The sequence below is a fragment of the Camelus bactrianus genome, chromosome 12 (genome assembly GCF_048773025.1).
Source record: "Camelus bactrianus isolate YW-2024 breed Bactrian camel chromosome 12, ASM4877302v1, whole genome shotgun sequence".
In the NCBI taxonomy this organism is placed as follows: Eukaryota; Metazoa; Chordata; class Mammalia; order Artiodactyla; family Camelidae; genus Camelus; species Camelus bactrianus.
Genome location: NC_133550.1, coordinates 41,594,669 through 41,604,664, shown reverse-complemented (window position 1 = coordinate 41,604,664; position 9,996 = coordinate 41,594,669).

The following is a 9,996-nucleotide window of genomic DNA, read 5'->3' as shown; positions in this document are numbered from 1 at the left end:
ATGGGAATGAATGTAAATCATTATGATACAAAGTACGGTGTACGTGGCAAATGCAATGTCGAAAGAGTGATTAATTTTGACTGGGGTAGGGGTTGAGAAAAGCTTCCCAGAAGGAAGTAACATTGAATTTGGCCTCAGAGGATCAATTAAGCAGAGAGAAGGGTGGGAAACCTTGAAGACTGGGATTGGTAATTTCAACAAAGATGGAGAGTCAGGAGAAAAGTAAGGCATATTTAGGGAGCAAAATTGTTTATTACAGGTAAGATGCATGGTGACTCAGAGAGCATAAGGCCAGACATTAGGGTAGAAAGAGGGCTGAGATGACACATTGAAGGGCCTGAAGAACAGACAGAGGAATGTAAACCCTATTCTATAATCAATGCTGTAGCAGAGAAATCGCACAATCAGTCTGGGGTTTGGCAAAGATGGATCTAGCAGCAGAGTATCAGCAATTAGAATGGAGAGAGACCAGAAGCAGGCAAACCAGTGAGAAGTCAGTTGTGATTGTGTGGGAAAGAGCAAACGAGCTCAAGGGGGCTTGCCCTGAGGACGTGGCAATGAGAACAGAGGACAGTAGGTGATTCGGGAGACTGTAAAAGTGTTACCAATAGGATTTGGTGACAGATGTCATGGGGAGATGGAGGGGAGGAGCCAGAGACAATCCCGAATGGTTCTTGCTCCACTGACTGGGTAGATACAGATCAGATACATTTACACTGTTGTGACTTTGTACAACCCCTCCTTCAGCGTGACCGATCCACTCCCCAGTTACCTCCTACAGATAGTCGGGCCTCTTTCAGAGCTGGAGTGACAGTCCCCTTCCTGCCAAGCAGCTTCCCAGATTCCCTGTCCTGTACTCTACCCACACCCTGAATTCCTTACTTCTCTACTTACACAGAATACCATTTTCACTTCTGCTTTCTGTCATAAGCAATTACTTACGTCTGCTTCCCCATGGGTGTGGTAAGTGCCTTGAGGAACCATGCTCCCCTCATCTTGGTATTTTTCATAATACCTAGTATGGTGATGTTCAACAAACAACCTCTATGGCTATCCCGTCTGTGACATTTCTCACTATTGTCCATGATTAAGATGACTCAGAGAGAGGCAATACTCAGCAACGATTCTCAAAGTCTGGTACCCGTGTTACTGGAGAAATATGGAAAGTCTTGGAAGGTGGCAATATTCTTGTATTTTTATTCCTCATTAACAAATAAAATGTATTTAACCCATTTAATTCTTTGCTGGGCTTTCAGTGGTAGAAGAATGAGACTTATGTGGTAACATAAGGTTTCATTACAGATTTATTCTTCACTCTCTTGTGGTGAAGAGGTTAGGCAAGACATTTGTGAAGGAGGAGATATAAGACAGTAGGTGAAATAAGATGCATCGAGTTCCATCTGAAATTAAGCTATTTGGCCAAGATGAGTTTATTTTGGCAATTTTTGAAAAAAAAAAAAAAAAGAATAATGAGACATTAGGTGCTAGGATACCACTCACCATCTCTAGAATTCTAGCACAGGATTCACCCCATTCAGCATTTGCTGTTAATGATTTGGACAGAGACTAAGCCGGCATAGCTAATCTGCCAGTACCACAAAGCATGGCAAGATAAAGAATAGCACTGATGGTCAACTGGAGAATTAAAAAGAGCAGGACAGCCTGGAATGTTGGACTAAGACAAACTAGCTATAATAAAAGATAAATGTAGAATGATATTTATAAAAATGTAGAATGATGTAAATAGCAAATTTTCCACAGAGTGGTTAATCATTGATCCAGGTCCTTTGTTAAGGAGGTACAGATACAAAAAAAACGAAAAACACTTTATCCCAGCTCCTCACAATACTCAGTCTAATTGAGGAGAGAGACTCTTAGAAAAGAAAAGTGCAGTGTTAGGCATATTTCATACAAGTACAGCGAAGTAACGTCTAACTCATTCAGTGGAGAGTGACGGGATACAGGCAGGTGTCCCAGTGAAATCTGTTCTCAAGCTAAGGAGGATTTTGTTCCAGCCAGAGAACACAATCTGAGAGACACACAAGTGAAAACTAGTATGGTTCATGCAGAGTATTTTAGCCACTAAAGTGCAGAGCAGGCATGATGAGAGATGATGCCAGAGAAGCGGAGTGAGCCATGGAGACACTGTCACCTAAAAGAGGAGGACCTCACCACGTAGGCCCGTGAGCTAAAGCAGAGACTTAACCAGGAAGCGGCACCTGCAGACTTGCATTTCACGCGCATAGCTCAGAAAGTAACTGGAGGATGACTGTGATGGGCAAGGAAGGAGGAAAAGAGGACAGGGAGAGGACTGGAGGCCTAGACCCGGGTTGAGGAGCCCAAGATTTTCCTTGGTCCAGTGTTAACTGTGGGCACTCCAGTTGTTAAAAGCCACAAAGACAAACAGAAATTCATAAAGAAACAGGAAAAGATACAGAGATATAGGGAAAACCACAAGGGTCCTGGGTCATAAAAGCCATGGAAATAGAATTTCAATAAGGAAAAGTGATTTACAGTATCCAATATCACAGATTAAAATCAGGACTTTAAAATGGCCTTTGAATTTCACAGTCAAATCAATTGTTAGACTTAATAGGAACAATTCCAGTAGAATGGTTGAGATGAAAGATAAGTTAAAGTATATTTTAAAAAATAAAAGAGATGAATAAGTGTACCACGTACTTTCTTTAAGAAGCTTGAAAATGAAAGAAAGGAAAGAGGTAAGGTAGGAGCTACAGGATTGTTTCATTTGTAGTAGAAGAGGTTTGAAGCAGTTTGGAAGTAGACATGGCAGAGCCAGTAAAAGAGAAAAGAAGGAAAAAAGACAGAAGAATGAAGACAAGGTCCCAGGGAGAAAGAAAGGATAAATTACATAGGCGGAGAGGTGAGTTCTGATTTAAGAAGAGGGTCATCTTAGCCTGTAAAACTCGGGGAGGAAATGAGGATTCAGTTGTGGCCAAGTCGATGGGTAAGGGCATATGGAAAGTGTAAGGGGATCACTTTTCTCAGTGGCATGCTGTTGCTATAATGGTAGTTACATAAGTCCTACAGTTCTTGTCTAGTTTTAAACTCCTACTGCAGGATTCAGCAGTCCAGACTTGACAGTATAGTGTGAAAAAGATCTTAGGAGCCAGCAAAATGACAAAAGTGGTAGAAAAATAACTATGGCCCTAAGATACTTCCATAGAGATGGACATGCAGTCACATTCCAACTATTATGTTCAATTTTCAAGGGCCACTTTAAAGAAAGGCATTGTGAAGTAAGGTCATGGTCAGAAGAAGAATATTAATGACTATAACCTATGCAACAAAAACACTTAAAGGACTTTTGACAATTTTAATATAATGTGTCTTGGAGAAGGTCCTCTTTCACTGAGGGAATTTCTGGTGGTCAGTGTAGGGTGTAGAGGAATAGAAATAAAATGCTGTACACATTAGATTTATATAACATTATAAACCAATGTTGCGTCAATAAAAAATAAACCAAAAAATTCTTAAAAACAGTTAAAGTAGATCAATATTGTTTACCCTAAAAAAGGAAAATTTGGAGATGAAGCTATTGTAGAGCACAGGGAGTATGTATGCTCTAAAGTGCTCCATGGGGCAGAGTTGGATATGACAAAGTGGAAGAGAAGGAAGCACTCATTATTAAAGCCACACAACCCTCCATCACTGAAAGTGTATGAGGTTAGAGCAAAAAGCAAGAAAGTTGTAGCAGGGACTCCTGCAATGGGAAAACCTTCCAACTCTAAATTTCCATCATTCTGTTTTTAAACATCATTCATTCATCCTTGAGAGGTTATGGGATGAGATATGGGGCGTATCGGTCTTGGTATCCAATGGAACAGGAAAGCAGATAAAGCTGGAATGTTAAGGTTTAGGCTGTAGGGATTTGGGATTGAATTTTACTTTTGGTTTAACTGCGAGAGCCACTAAATAGGTAATCTGTTTCACAGCAATGAATTCTTACCTGTAGTAATGATGTTTGAGGAGGATGACTGGAAGCTTGTCAGGATATGGAACTTTACAAAATGTAAACAACAACAAAAAAGCTATTGACAAGCTCTGCTCATCCTGCATGAAGGCAGAGTGGCAGTGGGTGGGGGGCATGGGTGGGGGTGGGGGTGCAGGGAGGTATGTGCAGATGTGTAGAGATGGAGAGAGCAGTGAAAAAGTAAGTGCACATCTAACCCAGCATCCCAACAACCAAGTTTACTACAGAGGAAGGGATAAGGAAATGAAGTTGATTAGACTTTAAGGGCTCCCGGGCAGCCAGAGAGAGTGGTCATGGGTACGATTTTATGGGAGAGGGGCTGACTTGCCTGCAGATGTTTTCATCACTCAAGGAGATGGTTAATTGCAGCCAACAGAAAACCTGCTGAGCCCAGCTTAAGAGAAAAAGAGAGAATTTATTACAGTGATATAAGGGTGTCCTAAGAGGTAGGGCTTCCAGAAGGAACCAGAATCAGGAATTGGAGTAGCTCAAGAATTTGCATTTCTAGTAAGTCCCCAGGTGATGCCCATGCTGCTGGTCCAGGACCTCACTTTGAGATCCGCTGCTTTAGAGCTTGTGAAGCATCTCAGCATGTCTTATCTTATTTAAATCCATACTGTAACTTTGTAAGGGAGGCCTTACTATCCTCATTTTTCAGGGGAGGCAGCAAAGGAATAAAGAACTTTAACACCCATGCTCTTATAGCTTCTAACCAGTGAAACAGAGACAGGAACTTAGTTCTCACATTGACAAGTTCCATCTATTCTCTCTACCCCTTCCCTGGTTGGTGTAGGGTCGATGGCCTATATCTACCAGAACCCGATGAAAAGAAATAATTAATGGCACATCACTCATTCCATGTGTTTAATAATAAAACAGCTAATGAAAATGTTGTTATACTCTTTAAGGACAAGGGCTGTTGTGTTTTCATACTGCCAAGAGTGGCACTCAAACTAGTTGCTTATTTGTTTAGTGTGCTTTTCTATCAGAATGCCAATGCTACAAGCCTAAAGAGAGCACTGGGACAGCTGCATCAGTAGACTAATTAAATTCTCTATACTGGCCTTTCTCTTTTCAGCTGCTTTTCACCTGTACCCTGTACCAGCAGCCATAATCATGTTGAAATGTTACTAATGTTGCCCTCCGGGAAAGTAAGTTTCTGTGTGGCAGCTCCTTTGGAAATCCTACTTCATGCTATTCCTTCATAAGTCTCAGCAAACCACTATTAAAAAATAGTCAAGATATTCAGACTATTTTCCACGCTATTTATTTTCTAACTTAAGATCAGGCCTGATGTTTAGTAATTTGGTATAAAATGGTATTACATATTTGAACTGTATAGCCAAAGAGTTTAAAAATAGCAAACATCCTGGTTCTGGAAACTTGCAAATTGTTACTGAAGGGGTGGGGATGGGTAAGAAGAGCTGATGAAGGGGTCTTCAGATGTAAATTTCTAGAGTATCTGTTCAGCTTCAAATTATTTTTTTAATTTAAAAATATTTTAACAAAGTATGAAACTCACTATAAAGCAGCTTTCATATAAACAAACACAATTCTTTAAGGACACATGGAATGTAAATAATCATAAGAAACAAATAAAGCCAGTAAGTTCTGAGGAGTTTCTGGCCTGTACAAATGGTGTTTATGAAGCCTGGTTCTGCAAACCTTCATTCCACTAGCATTTATTTGGTGCCTATTTTGTGTGAGGGGCCGTGGCCGCATTGATTCAGCACATCACAGCAAGCAGGACACAGGTCCAATCAAGGCCATGGATAAAAACAGAGTGTGCTGCCAGATTGCAGCCTTGAGCCTGCACTGCCTGTGGGACCTGGACTCCTATGTGACCCAAAGAATATGGAAATTCCAAGCCCAGAACTTGAGCAAACCCCAGTGTAAGACTTTTATCTTCTCCAGGGCTCCAGAAAGGCACTTATGACATTGCCCCTACCAAAACTCTACATCACTTAGACGCACATGGGATGCCCATGTAGCATTTTCAGGCCAAAATGTGCACACAGTCACTAACCTACTGTGCCAAAGGGAAACCAAATCGCAGAAAATCAGAAGGAGAAACAACAGGAGAAATTACACCCCAGGAACTCCAGAACAGAGCAAACAGAATGTAGTCTTAAAATGAGTATGTTTTATTATTCAAGGAGATAAAGAAAGGAATAGAAAACAAGGTAAATAAGAGTAAATGATCATAAAAAAAGATAGGCAGACTTTAAAGAGCCAAATAGAAATTCTAGAAATAAAAATCAGACTAGGCTCAGCTATCTTTACATGAAAAATAGGTCTGAGAAAATCACCCAAGATGCAAGTGAAATATTTAACCGAAAAATTTTAAGTGGTGGGAAAATATTGTTGAGGAGTTAGGAGACAGGAAGTACAGAATGAGAAGTTCTAACATATACTTAACAGGACCTCCAGAAGAAGATAGTAGAGGAAATGGTGGAAAAGAATATTCTGAATGATACTAACTTCAACATATACAGGAGCATCCAATTCAAAGTGGTTGCCTGACATCAAACATAATAAAGTCCCTACGTCAGTGCACAACAGTGAAAAGAGTCGAGCAGCAAGGATATAGAGGATCCTTCATCTGATCCTAAAAGCTACCAGAGAGAACAGACAGATGGCCAAGTGAGGAATGACAATCAGGTGGACGCCTGCTTCCTCCCGGGCAACAACCAGTCTCCCTGCAGCGAAACCATCATTTAGGAATGAAGGCAAAAATAATGATTTTTCTCTTTTGGAAAAAAACAGTAATTTTTTTCTTTCAAAAAAAATAGTGATTTTTCTCTTTTGAAAAAAAAAGCGATTTTCTCAGATGTACAAAATATAAACAACTTTACTCTTCACAGACCCTCATGAAAGAACTACTGATGGATACACGTCGGCAAGAAAGAATGAACCCCAGGAGTAAAGGGAGCAGAAGCAACTGTAAGCAAATCAATCTAGTCTAAAGAAAACATGCTGATGCTTAACTTTATACAAGTGTCCACGACAACAGTATTAGAGCAGTTTCAATACTTTTCTGTAATGTCATTATCTTTAGCATTTTTTCAAAAGCAATTATAAATAGCAACAGTTAATATTTATAGATGTTTATTGTGTTCCAGGCACTGTACTCAGCTTTTTGATGGATTGTCTCATTTATTCCTCACAACAATCTTGCAAGACATATCTGCTTGTTATTCCCATTTTACAGATGTCAAAACTGAAGTACAGAGTAGTAATTTTTCCAAGGTCACGCAGGGAGCAAACAATGGAAGTGGATTTGTGTGACCTAGGAAATCATTTAAGTGTCAAAACCCAATTTCCTCATTTATGGAAAGAAGATATAGATGTTTGCTCTGATCATATTACAAGGTTATGGGAAGATGAAATAATACAAATATGTGTTCAAGTGCTTTAGAAATTGTAAAGTATTTTACAATTTGAAATTATAATAAAAATAAAATAGAATATGTGTGCCAAATTTTAAAAAGAGAATTTGGCCACATAGTTAGTAGATATTAATAGCATTTTCTATTAATCCATTCAAAATATTTTTTAGTAAGACTTCAGGAAGTAGATATAATTAGGAGATAGTAAAGTAGAAGTATTTCACATATTTGTTTGCTTCTTTCTTTCTTTTTTTTTTTTTAAGGTTTTTTGGGGGGGGGAGGGGCAGGATATGTTTGCTTATTTCTAACCCACCTTGATCCAGAAAATATGTTCAGGCAGCTAACAAGGGTATCCAAAAAAATTTAATATACAAGGATTCATCTCATATTTTTAATTTAAAAAATGCTTTAGATTTAATTTCTAAATATACACACACTTTGCAAGAGCAACTTGTTATTAATTTAAAATATAACTCCACTCCACACACTCTCTCTTACTACCCCCATCCCAGCACACACACATGAAACAAATTTAAGCAGCAGGAACAGTTCATACTGCCTCTTTTAAAAAATGAAAATTGCTCATTTTCATACTGCTTTGGCATGGTTCAAGTTAATGATCTGCTAATGTGATATTAAAGTAGTAACTCCTGCAGTTATAGCAGCCTAATTGGGCTGCTGACATCACCACAGTATAACTAAAGCGTTGGATTTTACTTGGTTTCCGTAAGTGAATGGGATCTGAGACTCACTGCATGCTAATCATTGCAGTTTAGTAGGTCCCTTATTTATTTTGGATAAGCACTTCACTGGCAAATAAAGAATCAAGTGAGAAAATGGGCCAGAATTCGATAGAGATACTGGTGAGTAGCCATTTCTTTTGGCTCCCACAATAAATAGAGAAATTTTAAGCCTATACATAATGAGAACAGATGTGGATAATAACACAACTTGTTATTTATGAATGCAAGCTTTTTCCGAAGATTTAGAAATTATCATGAGAACTATTCATTGAACCTCAAAAAATTCAATAAATATTAATATCAGAATGCAAATGTTTGCACTATAATTTGAAACATGAAGAATATTTACCCATTATGCCTTTGAAAAATCCAGGATGCCCTGAATACTTATGAACTGTGTGTCATCAGATGATTCAGAGAGCTTCTCTGAACTACTTAGAATTCTCAGGCAGAACAGTAAGACATAATCTCAGTAAACAAAAGCTGGTGCATTGTTCTGTCTGTATTTTCACTGGCTCCTCTGGCTTAGTAAAAAGAGGACTGAATATGGAATCAAAAAAACTGGGCTAACATATTGCCCTTGCCACTTAATAGCCAATGTGATTCCAGATAAGTTCTCTAAAGATGAAGTTACATTTTCCACATGTATAAAGTGACAATAATGGCACCTCCTACAAAGGGTTATTTGAAGATAAAATGAGAATAGAGTCTTGTATCCAGTTAATTAAATCTGATTTAGAATTGAGGATATTCCACCAAAAGTTTAATTAACCTTATTAACTTCGGGAATTCTGTTTTGACCTGTATGCAGCTGCTGACATCTTTCTGATGAAAATCAAGTGACAGGTTAAAAAAATATATATTGTCTGCACATTACCAGTTATGAGAGCTATGACTGTATGGGGCTGATTGGAAGTGTATATACACACACACACACACCACACACACACACACACACACACACACACACATATACACACACACACACAAAGCTGCTGTGGCATGTTGATTCGATCTTCAATATAGTAAGTTCTGAGCAATGGATTGGGTCACTAAATTTATTTAATTGTTAAAATGGATTACATCAGTCTATCACTTTTGTGATAAAGATTACTGTTTGGGCTTATTCTTAGAAAGACACAGTAAGCTATTGGCTTAATTAAAAAAAATCATCGATTGGATACATTGTACAAACATTAAAAGAACAGAAAGACTTGTTCCAAAGTATCCTGACAATCATCTATTCTAATGCTCTGCTGAGTCCACAACATCCTAGGAGGTGCCTGGACAGTCCTGGGAGGTCGTGAGAGGGGAGACTGAGGGTTTGTGTTCCAAATGCTAAGTTTAACCTCACCAGCTCTGCTTGTATCGCTTTAAACACTGACCTTTTGTCTAAGACTTCATTTATACATAGGGTTGGGTTGCTATAAAAATGTTTAACTAGCTGATCTATTCCAACTTCCTCATTTTAGACATGAGGAAATTGAAGGCCAGAAAGGTGAAATAAATCACCTAAGATCCCTCAAAAATCAGTCCTCCAATCAGGACTAGATGAGCACTGTCCAAACTTGCAAACCAGGTTGCTTTTTCTACGTTGTTCTTTCAGTGATAAGACTTATCCTATCATGTTCTGAATGTTGAGTTCCAAGCTAGTTTTTCCACCTGTGTTTACTAATGACTCCAGCAAAAACGCTAAATAGTTTCACTATTTGAAGATGAGGCTCAAGAACATCGAACAATCCACACAAGCTGACACTCAAATCCAGGCTAACTCCACATCTCATCAGTGAATTTGCCAACTTTAGTTAAATTTGGATGTCTCCTGTCAGCCATCAAAACAACAGACCATTATAATGCAACCCATTGGAAC